The sequence below is a fragment of the Fringilla coelebs genome (assembly GCF_963513975.1).
Source record: "Fringilla coelebs genome assembly, chromosome: 12".
NCBI lineage: Eukaryota > Metazoa > Chordata > Aves > Passeriformes > Fringillidae > Fringilla > Fringilla coelebs.
Genome location: NC_140038.1, coordinates 14,985,028 through 15,001,648, shown reverse-complemented (window position 1 = coordinate 15,001,648; position 16,621 = coordinate 14,985,028). Strand labels below are relative to the sequence as shown.

General features: G+C 50.4%; 1 protein-coding gene across 4 annotated transcripts in view; it reads right to left on the bottom strand.

Moving 5' to 3' along the window:
• Positions 1–16,621, bottom strand: part of NTRK3 (neurotrophic receptor tyrosine kinase 3) — a gene marked incomplete at both ends in the record, with an annotated part of 200,202 nt that overhangs the window by 168,790 nt on the left and 14,791 nt on the right. The gene's annotated exons all lie outside the window — the stretch shown is intronic.

Genomic DNA, 16,621 nt, shown 5'->3' with positions numbered 1-16,621 from the left:
TGGTTGCTGAGCCCATGCCAGGGACAGCACACAGAGGGAGGATGCCATACCCTACCACCCAGCCCCATTCTGTTTTACCAGCCTCTTGGAAAAGTCAAATAACTTGGGTTTACCCACAAGCACAGAACATGCAACCAAGCCATTGAATATCCTTGCCCAAGTCATTGCCCCTCCCTGCACACATCAGTGAACAAAGACACGATTGAAATGGGTCGTGCAAAAAGAGTGAAAGCAAATAAAACCTCTCAACAAAAAATTAGGGCCTAAATGAAAAAACGTCATCTATTTATCCAGTCTCTAACTGGGGTGGATAAACAGGCTCCTAGTCTTTGCTGGCTGGACACACTGCTGGCAGGAGAGCACCAAGCTTAGTTTGGAAACATTGCCTTTATTACAAATTCCTCAGTCGCCTGGGGCAGTCTGGCAGGTATGTTACAGAGAACAAAAACAGAAATAGATCTGTCACTGCAGGATCACTTTCAGTAAATATTAGAGGCGGGGGAAGGTGACAGATCAGCAGCCCCAGAGAACAGGGTCCCCTGTTATCAGCAGCACAGGAGTGATGCTGGCAGCAGTGTGGCTGCCTGGCTGTGGCCATCAGCCTCTGCTAAGAGGCTGCAATGCTCTGTGGTGTGAAGGAGTTCAATCCTCATCTCTCAGGCAGTTTTCGACCAGTTCTGGCTTTCTCCCAGATTAAACTCAGACACCCTCCCACCAGAAACACAAACATTTTTAAGAGGGTCTTTTCTGAGAAGCAGGTGGAGGTAGTCCTCTCTAAAAGCCAACTGAGAGAGGGAAAACATCTGGCAGGTCCCTTCAGACAATATGTGAAAGAAGCCCAACTTTGAAGTCTCTGAGCATGTGCACCCAAGCTCACATCTGCCTTGATGCAATAGTTGGCTTTGGACTTGACCCAGGAGAGAGGAAACATCTCCAAGTGATGAAGGGTTGGAGCGATGAGAAAACACTGAGAACTGTGCTGTGATTCTGGGCAAGAAGGCTGCAGGACCCCACATGGTGAGAGAGCAGAAGAAGGATCTTAGACCACTTATAGAGCAGTCACAGGGGCCACAGATTCCTCCTCCAGCATTTGCTATTCCTTCTGCTTTCACGAGAACAGGTGAATTAGCACGAGGGAAATAGGTGGACCTACTTGAGCCACACCTCAAATTGCATCCATCTCAAAAAAAGTAAAACACAAAGCCTGGACTAAATCTCCTTATATTCCTCTGCTCTCACCATGTAGCTCCAAGAAATGAGAGACCCACAAGAGTCACCTCTGCTTCCCACATGTTCCACAATTTGTCTGCATGCCCAGAGGGGTTATGCTAAGGACACAGCACATGCTGCTGCACGACAGGATAAGTCACAGTTCATCCCCAATGCCCTGCTCATCAGCTGAGATTGCCTGTGTCCCAGACAGGATGAGAAACAGGACATTATTACAGCCACTTCGTGTTCCCTGCCATTGTCTGCCGCCCCTGTGAACGTTTCCAGAACAAAACACAGACTGGGAGGAGTCAGTCAGGAGATCCAAGAGCTCAGTGAAACTCTGGAGGTGAGGCAGGGCTGCCAGCTCAGGCCCTGGGCCATGAGATTGCAGGACTGAGCAAGGCCAGAAACAAAGGTTGAGAACGTTTCCAATCTGCAACTCCTACATAGCAAAGTGAGGGTTCTCCAAGAGAAAGGACATGGGAAGGAGGAATGGGATGATCTTGGTTTCCCACCAGGGCAAGCTGCAGCTACAGCATCCAAGCAATGACCTTCAGGGAGGGATGGAACAGCCCCGAGCCAGGAGTTATGGAGCAACCACAGCTGGGAAGGAGGCGGCGGCCAGATTGGCTCTTGTTTTATTGATCGTGTTTGCTAAAAAAAGTCAAGGTTATTTTTGACCTGACACTCAAAGCCATGTGGGCAGCATTCTAGAAGAGACAGAAAAAGACCTGAGCTTGTTCCCAGTGACATGCCCAGGCGTGAATTCCCTGTGACTCAGCACTGGTGCAGGGGGGTCTTGGGGCTCCCTGTGGCATCCCCCACTCCCCCCAGTGACATAGCACAGGCTGTAAACACAGCTCCACAACCTGTATTGTACTCCAGCCTCCCAAACAACGCCCAAGAGCTTCCTGAGCCAGATATACTTTAGTTCATTATTTAACATAGACATGCCACACCCATAGAGAGACAAGAAAAACAGCAGTGGAAAAACATGTGCACACAAAAATACAGGATAATCCCCCAGACCAGCAGCTGCTTTATGTAGAGTGCAATGCAGGGAAATAACACTTAGGTGCACAGGTCAGCAAGGGTCTTTGAGTCCTTTAAAATACACAAACACATCCCTTCTCATGAATTTGCAGAAATGGCTTTTCCCCTTTTCTCTCTGATTTTTCAACTTAGTGTGAGTTGTACCCTTGCTCCCAGAAGTGACAAATCAGTCTTGATTTACAGGCACTTCAAAGATACACCAGGAAAAATATTTTCTTTGGTTTCCTATTGCTTTAGAAAGAACAGTGTAACTTTGCACTAGCTGGGTTCACCTGAACCCACTTAAAAAACAAAACAGAAATGCATCTTATTCTGAAAGCTCAAGGAGTCAAGCTGTGATTGTAAAATTGGCAGTGGTTGCACAGGAAAGCAAACCAACCAAGCAGAGAAAGTACACCCCTGAAACTTCAGTCCCTCTCATGTCCTTCAATACCTCAGCTAGCTCCCCCTCTTTTCCTTCCAGGGTTTGCTTGCCCTAGAAATCTTGTATCCTCCCACTTGCTGCTGTAGACTGAGACCTTCCCTCCTCCTCTGCCTCGGTTCATTAACCCGGCAGGAACACGGGTGCCCGGTTCACACCAAATACAGCTGTGACAGCTCCCAGCCCTGCCCTGGTCTCCTCAGACAGCCACTGAGGTATGAATTACAGTCAGAGGAATACAGTTTACTCCTCCCTGTACATCTCTAAGTACATATTCCTGTGGCATTCCTCAGTTATTATTGAGGCAAGCTGCTCTTCTGCAAGACCCAATAGCTTCAGGAGCATTACCATACTTCACAAATCCTGAGGAGCTCACCACAAGCAGACCCACCTAGACTCAGGTGCAACTTCTAATCTAGACCATATGAGGTGCATCACTAACACAGATGATGTTGTTCACCTATTTTCTGGGTGGAGAATGGAGGGTAGGGCATGTTTGTTTAAACACTCACTTCCTTCTCATACTTCTTGTTTGTTAGAAGGGTCCTGCTGGTCCAAGTCCCCTTGCTTGCACTGCAGAGCTGAATTATACCATGCCTTCAACAGACCAACCAAATTCCTGCTTAGGAGTAACAAGGGCTTGGCCCTCCCAACTGATTGAAACGCTGCACCTCTCATTCCTTACCCAAATATACTCTCTTGCAACTTACATCCTCTCTTGTGTCAAAACCATCTTTGCTTAAACAGCTCTTTTTCTTTCCTGGCACTATTTCCTCCCCCCTTTACAAGCAGGAGCCAGGCCCACCCAGCTATCATTTACAAGCTACGTGATGCCAGGTCTTCTAAGGCAGCACATCTGTACCTGTGAAGTGCGAGGCAAATTGTCTCAAGTGCCCTTAGAGACACTAACTCACATCCCAGAAGTGATGCAGATATATTGCTCAGGCAGAGTCCTGGCAGCAAGCTTGTTTTGTTTCTGATTTCAGACCCAGCACAACTAATGCTCACACTTGGTGATCAGTGCAAGAGGAACCACTGTGACAGACACATAGAAAATGGCTATTTGCTTTATCAGCCTGTTTAAGTCCCTTTTCCTTGAGTAAGAGTGACCAGAAACACAGAGCAGTCTCCAGGAGCTCTCACTTGTGTAATAGCATGAGCAGCTCCCCAGTTACCCTGAAAAAGCCCTGATTTGAAGCCTGAGATCACACTGGCCTTTACCACAGCCCCATCAGCCAGGAGGCTTGCGTTTACCCTGTTATTAAGGTTTGCCCCCAGCATTTCTGTCCTGCAGGGCATTTCCAACAGACATGATTTCCTAGCCTCGTTACACCCACATTTATATCCACCCCACTTGGCATTGCAGCCTCTCTTGGGTTTGTTACTGCAGCTGTTGGCCACCCTCAGCTGACTTTGTGTCCCCACAGCTCCAGCAGCAAAGCCCATGAGCACACTCCTGCCTCTTGTGCCAGCATCTCAATAAAAGCATGAGCAAACACCTCCAAGCAATCTCAGCACTTCTCATCTTTCAGCACCTCCCACCAAGACTTCACCTATCACACCTGGGCCAGACAGTGTCTTCTCCAGAAAAACAAACCACTTGTGATATAGTGCAGCATCACATTAACCTCTCACCACAAAGTCATCTCTTTGCTGAGAAAATCAGCTGCCTTTCCAAAGGAAGGCATAGGCTTAGCCTGCCAAAAGCTAGCCTTAGGACACCAACCCTGCAACCATGCTTTAGAACTTGTTGAAAGCCATGTAGGCCACTGCAGCTGGACCAGTGGTCAGTCCCCAGCTCTGCTGTGTCCCAGTTAACAGCAAAGCTGTGAAGCATGAAGCCCTGTTTGTCAGCTCAGCAGCTTGCAAGCATCTCATCCGTCTGACAGATCCCCTGTGGAGCCAGCAAGGCAGCCAGGTGTCTTTGGCCCAGCATCACACAGACAGAGATCAGTGACCTTGCTGACCATAAGGTCACTGACTCAAGGGTTTAGGTACCAGCAGGTCTTGAAAGTTCCAGGACCTTGCCCTGCTTGCTGGAAGGGGACTGGCAGCCAACAAACCTGTGGGAACAGCAATTCCTGTCATTCCCAGAAGGAGTGCCTGTGCGACAAAAAGATGACAGGCTGGTGTCATCTTCTTGAGACTGCACAGTTTCACACGCTCTCCTTCCAGCCCAGGGCCAACACAGCAAGGGAGACTGGAATATCCACTGGGAGTCAAACACAGCCAGGCTCATTTCACCCCACATACACCAGGCAGAGGTGAAGAAACAGCCTCATGCCAATTTACCAAGCGATTTACTTGAGGCTCCTTAATGTGTCTGGCCTTCCTTCACCCTCCTCGTACAACACTTGTCTAACATCTCTCAGCTTTTCAAGCATCGTGGTCAACAGCTAAAAAAGGCACCTGACAAGCACCAAGTATTGCACAGCATGTGTACACGTGTCCCCAAATCTGTGTCTATCCCAAGCTGGATATCCCACAAGGATGCCATCAGCTCCAATCAGTGACATGTCCCTGCTGTGCAAGTGCCACCACTTTTGTTTGGATGCTGGGCAGTGAATAAGCTGTGTGCCAGCAATTAGGCAGCACCCCAAAACACACACACACACACACACATATATATATATATATATAAAAAATTATATATATAAATATACATATAGGGAAGGCAAGCAGACCATTTGCCTCCTCTCTCTTGTAGTGCAACAGGAAAATTAATTCGTCACCCAGGCACATTAAACCTTGCAATCCAGACAGACACATTAGCTTTCAATTACCTGATATGTTTAGCATTATAAACAAACCTGTTGGCACGCCAACCCCAGACCATGCAAATGTGAATTTGATTGCAGTGGGAATAAAGGAAAGACCTGTCTGAACCCTTGACCAGTAAGAGTGCCTCCTCCAAGCAGAGGTGCTGCAGATGTTGATGGGAAGCCCTGAAAGTTGGCCCAGGTCCCACACAAACCCAGGGCTAAGCACAGCCATTGTGGCTATTGGCAGCTCCTTTTATCCATCCCTCACACCCTACTTGGGGCTGAGGAAGCCATCAAGAAATCAAACATCTTTCATGATATTATAAGGCACTTATCACATAATTTAATAACTAGAGGCACAAAGGACTTGATTCCCTCAATATGAAACCTATAAAATGAATTGGTAACAGAAACTTAAAGGCAATTGCAGCTGAATAAAGACTTACAAGGACAACATTTTCCCCATTTAAAGCACAGTCTCCCCCTTCCCAAAAAGCATGGAAAGGTCACCCAGCAGTGGCTCATTAAGGATAATTTGAGGTCAGTGGGAAAAGGGGGGTAGAGAAAGCAAATGCAACTTTGCAGAAACAATTATGAGCATAACTCCACAGTGTAATTGTGATTCGTCAGGGTAACGATGATAAAACACCACTGTGACACAGCTCCCTCTGCTCTGCTGCTCCTGCCAAGGTCATGCCAGGGTGTGTGGGGGCTGCAGAGTGTGACAGGGATGCACTCAGCCCCCATCCCATGGGCCCAGCCACATCCAACCCAGCCATCCAAACCAGACCCTTCCAGGAGGGCTGAGCAAAGGAGAAAGCTCCCAATCCCCAGCTGAGGAAGGTGTGGGAACAATACAGCTCCCCACAAGCCACTGCACAGTGGCATCTCAAAAATCTTCCTGGAGAAACCTGCGTGCCACAAGGAAGTCACAGGACACAAAGCATTCAGAGAGAACTCCCCCTCAGAACATTTTTCACATGAGTCCAGACAAGTTTCATGTTCACCCCAACAGCATCTGCCTGGCCCCAGGCTGGCCAGGAGCACTCACAGGGTGCAGAGGAGCTGCTCCAGCTGCACTGTCCAAAAATATCGTCATATAGAGACACCCTACAATGGAAGATGCCCTGAGAACAGCTTTAAGCTATGCTGAATAGGTTTGGGTTTTTTTCCCCCAGGCTCTGCACTTATTCCACCCTGCATGGCACTCATGGGACACAGAGGAGCTGGACACAAAAAACAGACAGCAGAGCCAGTGCCACCAGAACCTCATGCCCTGCTGTTGTCCCAGAGACAGGAGATCCTCTCAGGGCTCACTTTGCCCCGTGTTTGTGCATGCACCAGTTTCCCTCTATCATCTCCTCAAGCCTCTGCTTCCCCCAGCAGCCCTGGATGCTGACTGATGGGGCAGGGAGCATTCCTTTCAGGGACAGTGTGTCAGTGTTACCAGAGGACAGCAGGCTGCCTGGACACAGCGTGGACAGATGGCTGCAGCACACGGGAGGCAGTATGTTCCTGTTACCACACACTGCATCCAGACATCTTCAGTGTAGAGAATTATTCCCAGGCACATGCTTTCAGAAAGGAAGAAATAGGTGTAAAGTAGGATAGCAGAGCTGGAGAAGTGCTGTGGGCAGCAGTACAGCTGCTGCCACAACAAATACCTGCCCCGATATTCCATCACTATTACTCATCTAGTCCTGGGAGGGAGCAGCCCTGGGGTCCCAAGCAAGGACTGAGGTGTTCAAAGTCATTTAAGTGCTGAAGAAACCTCATTCATCAGAGACAAGCAGCAGTGCAAAAGCCTCAGGACAAAACTCCCAAGGGCTGCAGCATCTCCTGCACAGGAAGCAGAGTTGAGGGGACAGCACCCCAAAAACACCTCTGTGTTTGGGGCTCCTGGTCCAGCCCCAGCTCCCTGCCCACAACCTTGGCTCCTCCCAGCTCCTGCAGGCTCTCTTCCTAACTCTTTCTTATTTATTCCCACAGCTATCTGACCCCTGCACAGTCCCAAGCACCATCTAGAGTGAGAAGGTGTGAAATGGGATGAGCAGTTTTGTCCTGCAGACATGAATATAAATACACAAACTCAGACACCTTGGGTGAATCATCACCAAAAGTGGGAGTTCACTCCCCACATGCAGCCTCAGCCAAAACTCCCTCCCCTTTCCCTCTGAGTGCCAAAACCAATTATATTTCCCCAAAAGGGCATTGCTTTTTTATTCTCTTGTGGGAGAACCTACAAAACCAGTCTTCTGTGCCCAGATAGATGCTTCCCACCACTGGACATGGATCTGGGGGACATGGAGCAGAGACTCCTGGCTCAGGACTGCTAACATCAACCTGTGCATGCCTAATAATACCACATCTCCAAAATAGCCATGCAGCTGGCTAGGACGGGAGGGCAACCCAAGGACAGGGGAAAAAACCCTTCCTCTGGGAGTTTTACACCACACAAACCTCAGGGTATAGAAGCAACTTTTGGGCTCCTGCACCCATGTAAAGCAAAAGAGCATCTGCTTTCCAGCAGCTCTCCAAGCACCTGCCATGCCAAAGGAAAGGATGCTTTATCTGGAGGATTTCATATGCAGGGAGAGCCAGCAGTGTGCAGCATTTTGTGGTCTTTAAAGATCAAACAGCATTTTAGAGAGGAAGCAGCACCCTGGTCAAAATCGGCTTCAGTAATCACATTTTGCTTTATTAAACCCTCCCTGCAATTTCAAACTGGAAGTCAAATTCCCTCACACTTCCACCTCGAAACAGGTCTGGGGCTTTTCAGAATCAAACTATAATATTTTAAAAATATTTTTTATATATGTATGTATATATATGCATATATATCATAGGTATATATACACACATATATACATATATATTAATATACTAATACAGGCAAAAAAAGGCTGCCAAGCTCTACTCCAAAGGCAGCTGTTTCTCCCCTGGGGAGCACAGTGCCCACACACATTAGCAAGACAATAAGATGTACTGAAGGTACTGGACCACCAGAGTTCAGCTTGGCAGGAATAACTCTTGGTAAAAGGCAGTGCCAAAGAACATGTGGTAGAAAGGACACCACCCCCAAAAAGACAGAGAGCCTTGGAGATGGTCAAGACAATATTCTGGTGGGCTGTAGTAGCTCAGCTGGGACCCAAAAGGGAGCACTGCCAGCCACAGGCACTCATTGCACTTCACGCTGTGCTTGAAGACAGGAAAACGGATGGAGGAGGAAAAGGAGAAAATAAAATCTCCCACAAACTGGCTGTTACTGTGATCGATGGCACTGGGAATGAGGAGACAGGAACAAGAGTCCAGCAAAAGCAGATGTGAGAGCCAGGAATGGGGCTGTACAAGTGCCACGGCTGGAGGGGGCTGCCGTCCTTAACCCAGAGCTGCTGCCACCCACCCACGCAAATCCACAAGCACACTTCCCAAAAACCACAGCCACTGTGTGAGCCTCATTTCAGGAGTTTACATCCTAATGAGCTTTGTCTCTAGCCCTGTTTTGATGTAGGTACACATCTTTGGGCACTGTTCCATGCCTGGATCCTGAAAGCAGCACAGAAAGCAGAGCCCAGAGTTCAAACTGTGGGTGCTGAAGGGTGCCTCAGCCTCTGCACAGCTTTGGACATCCAGCAGCCAAACCCAGGGCCCTGCCACTGTCCCCCATCCTCCTCTGCCCTCCTCTGCTCCCCACAGCTCCACCACCCCCAGACTGCAGCTCATCCCATTCCCAGCTTTCCCACACACCCCACACAGGGAAAGCCACTGGCCAAGAAAAAGAGGAGGGGAGACACAATCATTTTGGACTTGGGTCCTGCTCCTTTGAGGCTGCTGGCTTGTTTTTTATTTTCCCAACCATCTCCCAAGGAGCCTGAACTTTGATCCTCCAGCATTTTGGCTCCTCAGATGTTTATGGAGCTCAAGCAAGCAGGCAGCAATGCCCAGCTGGGCTGGCCACAGGCCAGGCTCCCACCCTCTGCCCTCTGGACAGCCATGGGCAGGGTATCCCCAACCTGACAGGAGACTTTCCAAAGCCCTCGTTACCTCCACAGCATCACAGATCTGCCTGCTCAGCTTCCAGCTGCTCCCCATCAAGCCAAAGAACCAGATAAATTCTCCATACAGTTTATTTCTGAGCCAACTGCCGTGACCCCCTGAGGCTTTTATCTGCGCTTCAAATAAATCCCAGCCAGCTCTGCCCACCCTCCCCAGCAGCAATGGAGGGGCTCCTCCATCACCCAGGAGAAGGCCTCAGTCCCCTTTTCCCCAGGAAAATGCATGAAAAGAACCTTCTCCTTTCCCTCCACTAAGCTTTTCCTGCAAGGGACACACACGCACACAGACTTGGCTCTTATTGCAGAGGTGTAGGAACAGAAGCATCACTCAGGAGCAGGGGGATGTACTCATTAAGACATGGTGACTCAGAGCTCAAGGCTTCCCAGGATAACAGGTATTTTGTGGGAAGTCAGCTGGCTCTGAAAAGGAAAAGCAAACCAGCATGCCTATAAACATGACACAGGCAGGGAGATGCAGGGAGGGGAAGAAAGGAGAGCAGGGAGGCAACAGACATTTTAAAAGCTCCTCTCCCAGCACTCTACTTTGTTCTTTTAAATGTGAATAAAGCACCTTGCAAAAATATTACAGAAGACACTCTGACAGCCAGAGACGCTGCTAACCAGGCTGTTGTGTTAGAGCTGATCCAGCTGCACAAACAGCAAATCCTGGGACAGATTCTATCTCCTCTCTCTGCTCAATCTGCCATTCCTCTAGATAAAGGCATAGCTGAACCATGGAGATGCCTCTGCTTGCCTGGCACCTCGACTTGCAGCTTCCCAGCCCACCAAAACCAGCCCCAGCCCTTTGCTCAGCATGGGCACCTCCTTCCCCAGGGCCACAGAAACCCTTGAGCTCCCACTGTCCAAACACACTGCTGCTGAGCTGCACTGGCCGCTGATTTGTTTTACACCTCGAGCAAGGCAGGAGGACACAACCTGAGTCACTGCAGTGTGGCCAGCACATGGCAAACATCACCCCAGCACTGACAGCCCCACCCTGCACTAGCAGGGTCTCCTTGCACCCCTCGAAGATGTTGTTCATCACTGGGGCTCGGGGTTTTGCACGGTGTTAAGGCCACAGCAGTGACACATCACAGCATCCACGAGACAAGCAAAAATATGATGAGCCCGATAGCTTTGAGCTCCTCCTGTTGCTGAAGGATTTCCAGGAGGCTGGCATTAAACTGACAGGTAGAAAATCTCACAGGGGTGTTTGAGGAATCCAAAGGTCCTGCTCAGTATTAATTGAGGAGAGGCAGGAAGCAAGAAAGTTACAATTCACCTCCTGACATTGCTTGCCCTTTCACCACTTGCTCTGAAGATGTATTTAACAGGACACATGTCTTTTTGGTGCCATTGAGGACCATGGAAGAATTTTGAAATCAGGAAGCAGATCATCAGACAAAGTCCCTCCAGGGAGATGTTGGGGGTTTTTTCGTTTGTTTTTGCAAGGAATCACTCAAACTTTGTTTCTGCTTCTGAGCAGCTGGAGGGCCCGGATTGTCCCAGCACTGGCCCAACCTCAAAGCAAACTGCCTGAGCCCAGCAGGTTATCAGGAGAGGAAAACTCACTCTGCACAAAGAATACAGCTGTAGCTCCCTCCCCAGGACTCTGGACCCTCCAGGAAAGCAGGAAGAGGTGTGAGACATTCCTGACTCCCACCTGAGCTGGCACAGCCCCCAGCACCACTGAAACCACCCTGCTGACAGTGAGCACAACAATGCCACCAGCCTGGGAAATGATTCTGTGCATCAGCAGCTGCAACATCCTCCAGGGCTCCCCCGAGAGCAGCAGCACGTGCTGCCTCCCCAGAGCCATCCAGGTACACTCCTGCCCCTTCCCAGCCCAAAGCCTGGCAGAGCTGCTCCATGAGGGCATCCCAACCTTCCCCAGCACCAGCTCCCATTTCCACATTTTGGGGGGCCTGGCACACAAGGACCCACACAAACACACAGAGCCAGAGAACTTCTGGGTGAGGGGCAGTACAAGATCTCCTGAGGCCCCCACCCACCCCAAACACTGACCAACAGATTCTGCCCTTGATGGTTTTAAGCTGGGCTGGTTTTGGCTTTTCACATCTTTCCCCTAACTCCCCTTTGAACAATCCTGCAGTTGCTATGGAAATAGTCTCATCAGTATGGGTGGAGCATAGCAGCACTGGCCAAAACTCCCTGTGGCTCCCAGTTGACACCAGTTCCTAGGATCTGGCAGCACTGGAGGTTTCTCCAAGTTGCACAGGGAATAGCTTGAGCCTAAAGCAAAGCTTGGCACTGATGGATGAGCGAGATCCATCTGGGAGTCAAGGGCAGGGACTTGCAATTCAACCAGGGATAAACAGGTTAAAATGAAAATTGAAACACCCTCACACTGGCTAAGGGGTGAGAGGGTTATAAACAGCAAAAAGCTGCAATTTACCCCAGCAAAATCCTCGCTTGGAGCAGGAGGTGACCAGAGACAAGGGTAGCAGGAGCAGAGCTGAGCTCTATCACTGGCCCTGCCACCGATGCAGCCTCCAGGGAGGCCTCTCCTGCCCACTCTGCCCTCCCAGCGCTGACACGAAGCTCAATCAGCAAGCAGGGTGTGAACAGCAGCCATCAAGCACTGTGAAGAGGGCTGGAAGGCAGAACAGAAAGGCAGAACAGAAATCTTTTCCATGTGGCAAGGAGAGCAGCACGTTGGGCAATTGCTGTGTGCTCCAGTGGAGCCACTTCACACACGGAGTCACCCCCTCCCACCTGGGAGCCCCAGCTGCACAGCGTTCAGGTTTGACACCTGGAGTGAATCCCTTGCTGAAAACACTGGCAGAGCCCTTGCAGATGATGGATTATCCATTACTAGTAGAGCTTGGAGAGAGGTCCCCAGGCAGCAGGGACCAGCTGAGTGAGAAATGCATCTTCTGCATGGGAGTGGACAGCAGGGCAGCAGCACAGGGAGGTGCCACTGCCGTGCTGGCAGATGTACTGCAGTGTCATCAACCCCAGATTTAGGGTGAGGGCCAGGGACCCCCATCTCCATCTCCATCTCCCTCACCCCACCCAGCTGGGAGACAGGGAGGATGTGATGCCTCTACAGCAGTGTGGACACCTCCTGCCTCTGGCCATGCTGAGTAGCTGTATTCAACCTGCTGGCATCTGTCACCCTGTCACCAGCTGCAGCCCATGACAAGTGACAGCAGGAGGCTCTCCTAGCTGCAGAATGCAAACCAAGGTCTCAGCAGTAGCAGGGCTGTCCCCAGCCATTCCCAACCAGAGGTCACATCACCAGTGGCAGTTTAACCTGCTGCAACCTGGGCTACAGCAAGGAGCTCCCGAGCTGCATGCTGGGCTCTTACACCACCAGCACTCATGGTGGGCAAGCACATGTGAAACCTCTTTCACATCATCACTGCAAGCTTGGCAATGAGCAGGTTGCAGATGTTTTCCCAAGCATTTGTCTCCTGGAGCAGGGGTTTTCCTGCCCTCAAAGCTGATACCACCAGGCAGATCTCACCAAGTTTTGCCAGCCCTAGACAAATCCCCTGGAGCTGTCACACAGCACATCCCACCCTCTGCTCCCAGACCTGCCTGCAAGGGGGAGTCACACAGGCAGCACCAGCACAGCACCTGGAGCTGGCACATCCCTTAGGCTCGCACATTACTGCTTCCAGGGTGGATTTGAGCACAGCACAGGGCACTGCTGGACCCCACATTACAGGTGGATGACCCTGTTCAAAGGATTAAGGAACAATTTGCACCACCAGGCTGCAAGGTGCACACCTACACACCTACTTTGGGAGCATCTTGCCGGAACCCAAATGCTCTCCCAAACAAATGGGCTCAAGAGAGAGGTTTGGGCTTGAGCTGGTACTGAACCATCCATGCTTGGTCGGAGATGCCGCAAAAAATAGAATCCTGCACTCCAGTAATTGTTCTTTCTCACCCAAATTCAGCAATTTCAAGAGAAAGCAGAAAGCAGCAGCCAAAATGCCTCCCATCCCCTGTCCCATGCCCAGGGTATGCATTCTCTCTCCCTCCTTGCTGGCAGAAGTCTCATTGCACCAACCCAAAACATTTTGTTCCACAGTTTTGGGGAGATGCTATTGAAAGAACACGCAGGCAAAGCTGCCTGCAAAGCAAAGGGACTCTGCAAAATCAGCTGAGACCTGCATCAGCCCCACTTGGACCAAGGACAGCAAAACCAGGCTGAAGCCGGGGGAGCAGCCACCCGTGACTCTGTGCCACTGTCACCTCCAACTCACAACACTATGCCAGCACCTATCACCATCCCTTCTGCAACATCTCCAAAGCCCTGGGTGACAGACTGCACAGCCCCAGCATCCCCTGTGACCCAGAGCCACCCTCAGCAGCAGAACAGGGACCATCCTGTACCATGGAAAACTAAACCACAGACCAAGTAAACAACTTATCTCTCATCACACAGCAGAACTTTCAGGATCCCCTCCAACACCCACATTTTCTCTGTCTTTACTCCAACTTGAGGGTCCCCACCAAAACCTCAGCAGCAAAAATTCTTTGGTGAGGCCCAGCCAGGCCTGTGGATGCTGCCACCAGGAAGATTTTGCTATTAGGCAGCAGAGCAGAATTTGGGGCTGACTCCTGGGGAGGGCACCCAGGTGGCTGCACCCCCCAGCACACCGAGGTGCCCAGCAGAGAGCTGTGCCCATTGCCTGCAGAGCAGCACAGAGCCTCAAATAAAAACTCCCCACAGCCAGCACAGTGAATAAGATTACAACAAATATAAACTAATGATACAGCTGTCAAGACAGATTAGACTGCACAGTGTAAAAAATTGCAGGGCTGTTTAGTCACAACAATATAAGATTAATTTATCAATACAGCTTATGTGGCACTGGAGAGATAGCAAATTGAATAAGTGAATCTTTTCTACACCTTGCTCAAGCAGGGAGTCTCAAACCTGATGGGTGTATGGGGTTGGGTACCAGTGAGGCTCTGCAGGCAGCAATCACCCAACTGGTTTGACACAGCCCAGGGGGATCTGCACCTTTATCTCAGGCTTAGGGGATGGCACATGTGCCACCCAAACCCATGGCTCTGTGCCCATATGCTCCTAAAGGTGCCCACCCTTCTGCAGCACCAGAGTCAAGAGTGATGTTGCTAAACCAAGACATCCAGAAGCTGCTGCTGCAGGCAGGAACCTCCCAGAGCCTTTTCCAAGTCCAGCATCCAGGACTGGAGCTGTGTGTGCAGCCTCACCTTTTGGTCTGTCCCAGTTACAGCACGTACGTGTGCTGGTGCACACAGGAATCCCAGGCAGCATCCACAGCTCTAACACAGGCACAAACATGCACAGCCACAGCCACCCCTTGGGGACTGAGTCCTGGCAGAACCAGGCAAGCTTGCACCCCTGAGAACATCTCCCATGAGTTCCCAAAAAGCAAGAACCCAACCCAGAGGCCCTCAGGAGGTGCTTCCCTATTCATCCCACAGCTTCTACCCAAAGATTACTTGCACTGGGCCCACATCTTTTCAGATCTCTCATGTGTTGTCATCTGTGGGTTAAAAAAATGTGCAAGTAAGTAAATAGGTGCAGCAATAATGAGCCAGGGTTTCGATCTGTGAAGGTGAGAGCACAGCAGCATCTGCCAATACGAAGGAAGCACCCGTTTCTATAAATATTGAAATCCGGTAATTATCATCATTAGAACTAGTTGTGATTTAGCCATAGCTCAATCCCAACAAGTAAGAATGGCATTTATTTGCCACAATTAGAACAGCTAAAAATACCTCCCAAACTTTGCCTGGTTCAGCCCTATCCCAGCAGGCTCAGCTCTGGGCAGGGAGAAATGCAAAGCAGGGGATCACTTGGAGAACCATGCAGGGCTGAAAAAACCCTGAGCTCTCACCAGAGCACCAACACAAGGCCACCCCATCTTCTAGGAGCCCTTCATGGGAGCTCTGCTCCACGGCTTTCTCCCCAGCTCTGGTTCATCCCAGCCCCACCACACAAGGGTGGCTGTTCCCTATGCAAAGCAACATTCCCTCTAGCAAGCTACATTTTCCATACCAAAAAATTTCTTTGCAGCTGCATCAAAAGGCACAGATTTGCTTTAAAAGGCAAGCAGAAAAGCCTGGCTCAACCAAGCCATCCCACTGGCAGTGGGGGGCTACAGCCCTGGTGGCACCCAGATGATCCAAGCCAGCCATGGGTTTCCTCACCTTGTGGGAGCCTTGCAGCCGTGCCAAGAGCCTGCCCACACTCAGCATCCCTCCAAGCCCCAGCTGAGTGCTGAAGGACTCCTAAAGCTCAGCATGCTGGACAGACAGAACCTCCTGGAAGAACTCATCCTTCCCAGTTTCTGCAGGCAACTCCTCACACAAAAGCCTGTGAGCAACACCAAGCTGTCCTGTCCTTCCTCTGCAAAGTGGCCAGAGGGCCATCACCTTTCCAGAAGCTTTAAACATGAAGGGACTTGGCCATCCTCCCTTGGGGGACACATCTGCATTCCTGCTGGCGCCAGCAGTTTCCCAGACTTCTCCCCAATGATAAATAAATGCCTGTGAGGTGCAGATAAATATCTCAGGAGGCAGCACCTCAAAGCAGCTACAATCAGCTCTCAGCTTCCCATCCAAGCCCACGATCCAGGAGAAAATCCCCATCCACTGACACAAATCACCCAGGGCCATCTCCTCGTGCTCGTTCCAAGAGTCAAGATTTTCCCTGAGGAAACGTGCCCAGCCTCCCTGGCCAGGGATGTTCTTTCTGACAGTCACGGTGAATATTCCCCTGCTTATCCCATAATATCTGGAAAGGGCTCAGTGAAATGGGAGCTCAGGGAGTCTCTGTGTGCGGGGGCGAAGGCGCGGAGGTGCTGCTCCCTGCCGGGTCCCAAATGTCCATCCCAGCCCCTGTGGCCCCCACCTGCTCCTCCCTGAAATGCCTCCAGCCCTGTCATTTCTCAGCCTCCCTCCACGGGTAATCTGACCCCTCTGATGCCTTTTTTTCCCTGCTCTGTTTGCTTCTGAACTCTCTCCAATTTGTCAATATTCCCATAATAAGGTGCCTTGAACTCAGACCACATTCCTGGATTTTTTTATTATTATTTTGGGGGTTTCTGTTGTTTTGCTTTGCATTTTATTTTTCAGTGAGAACAGCCAGG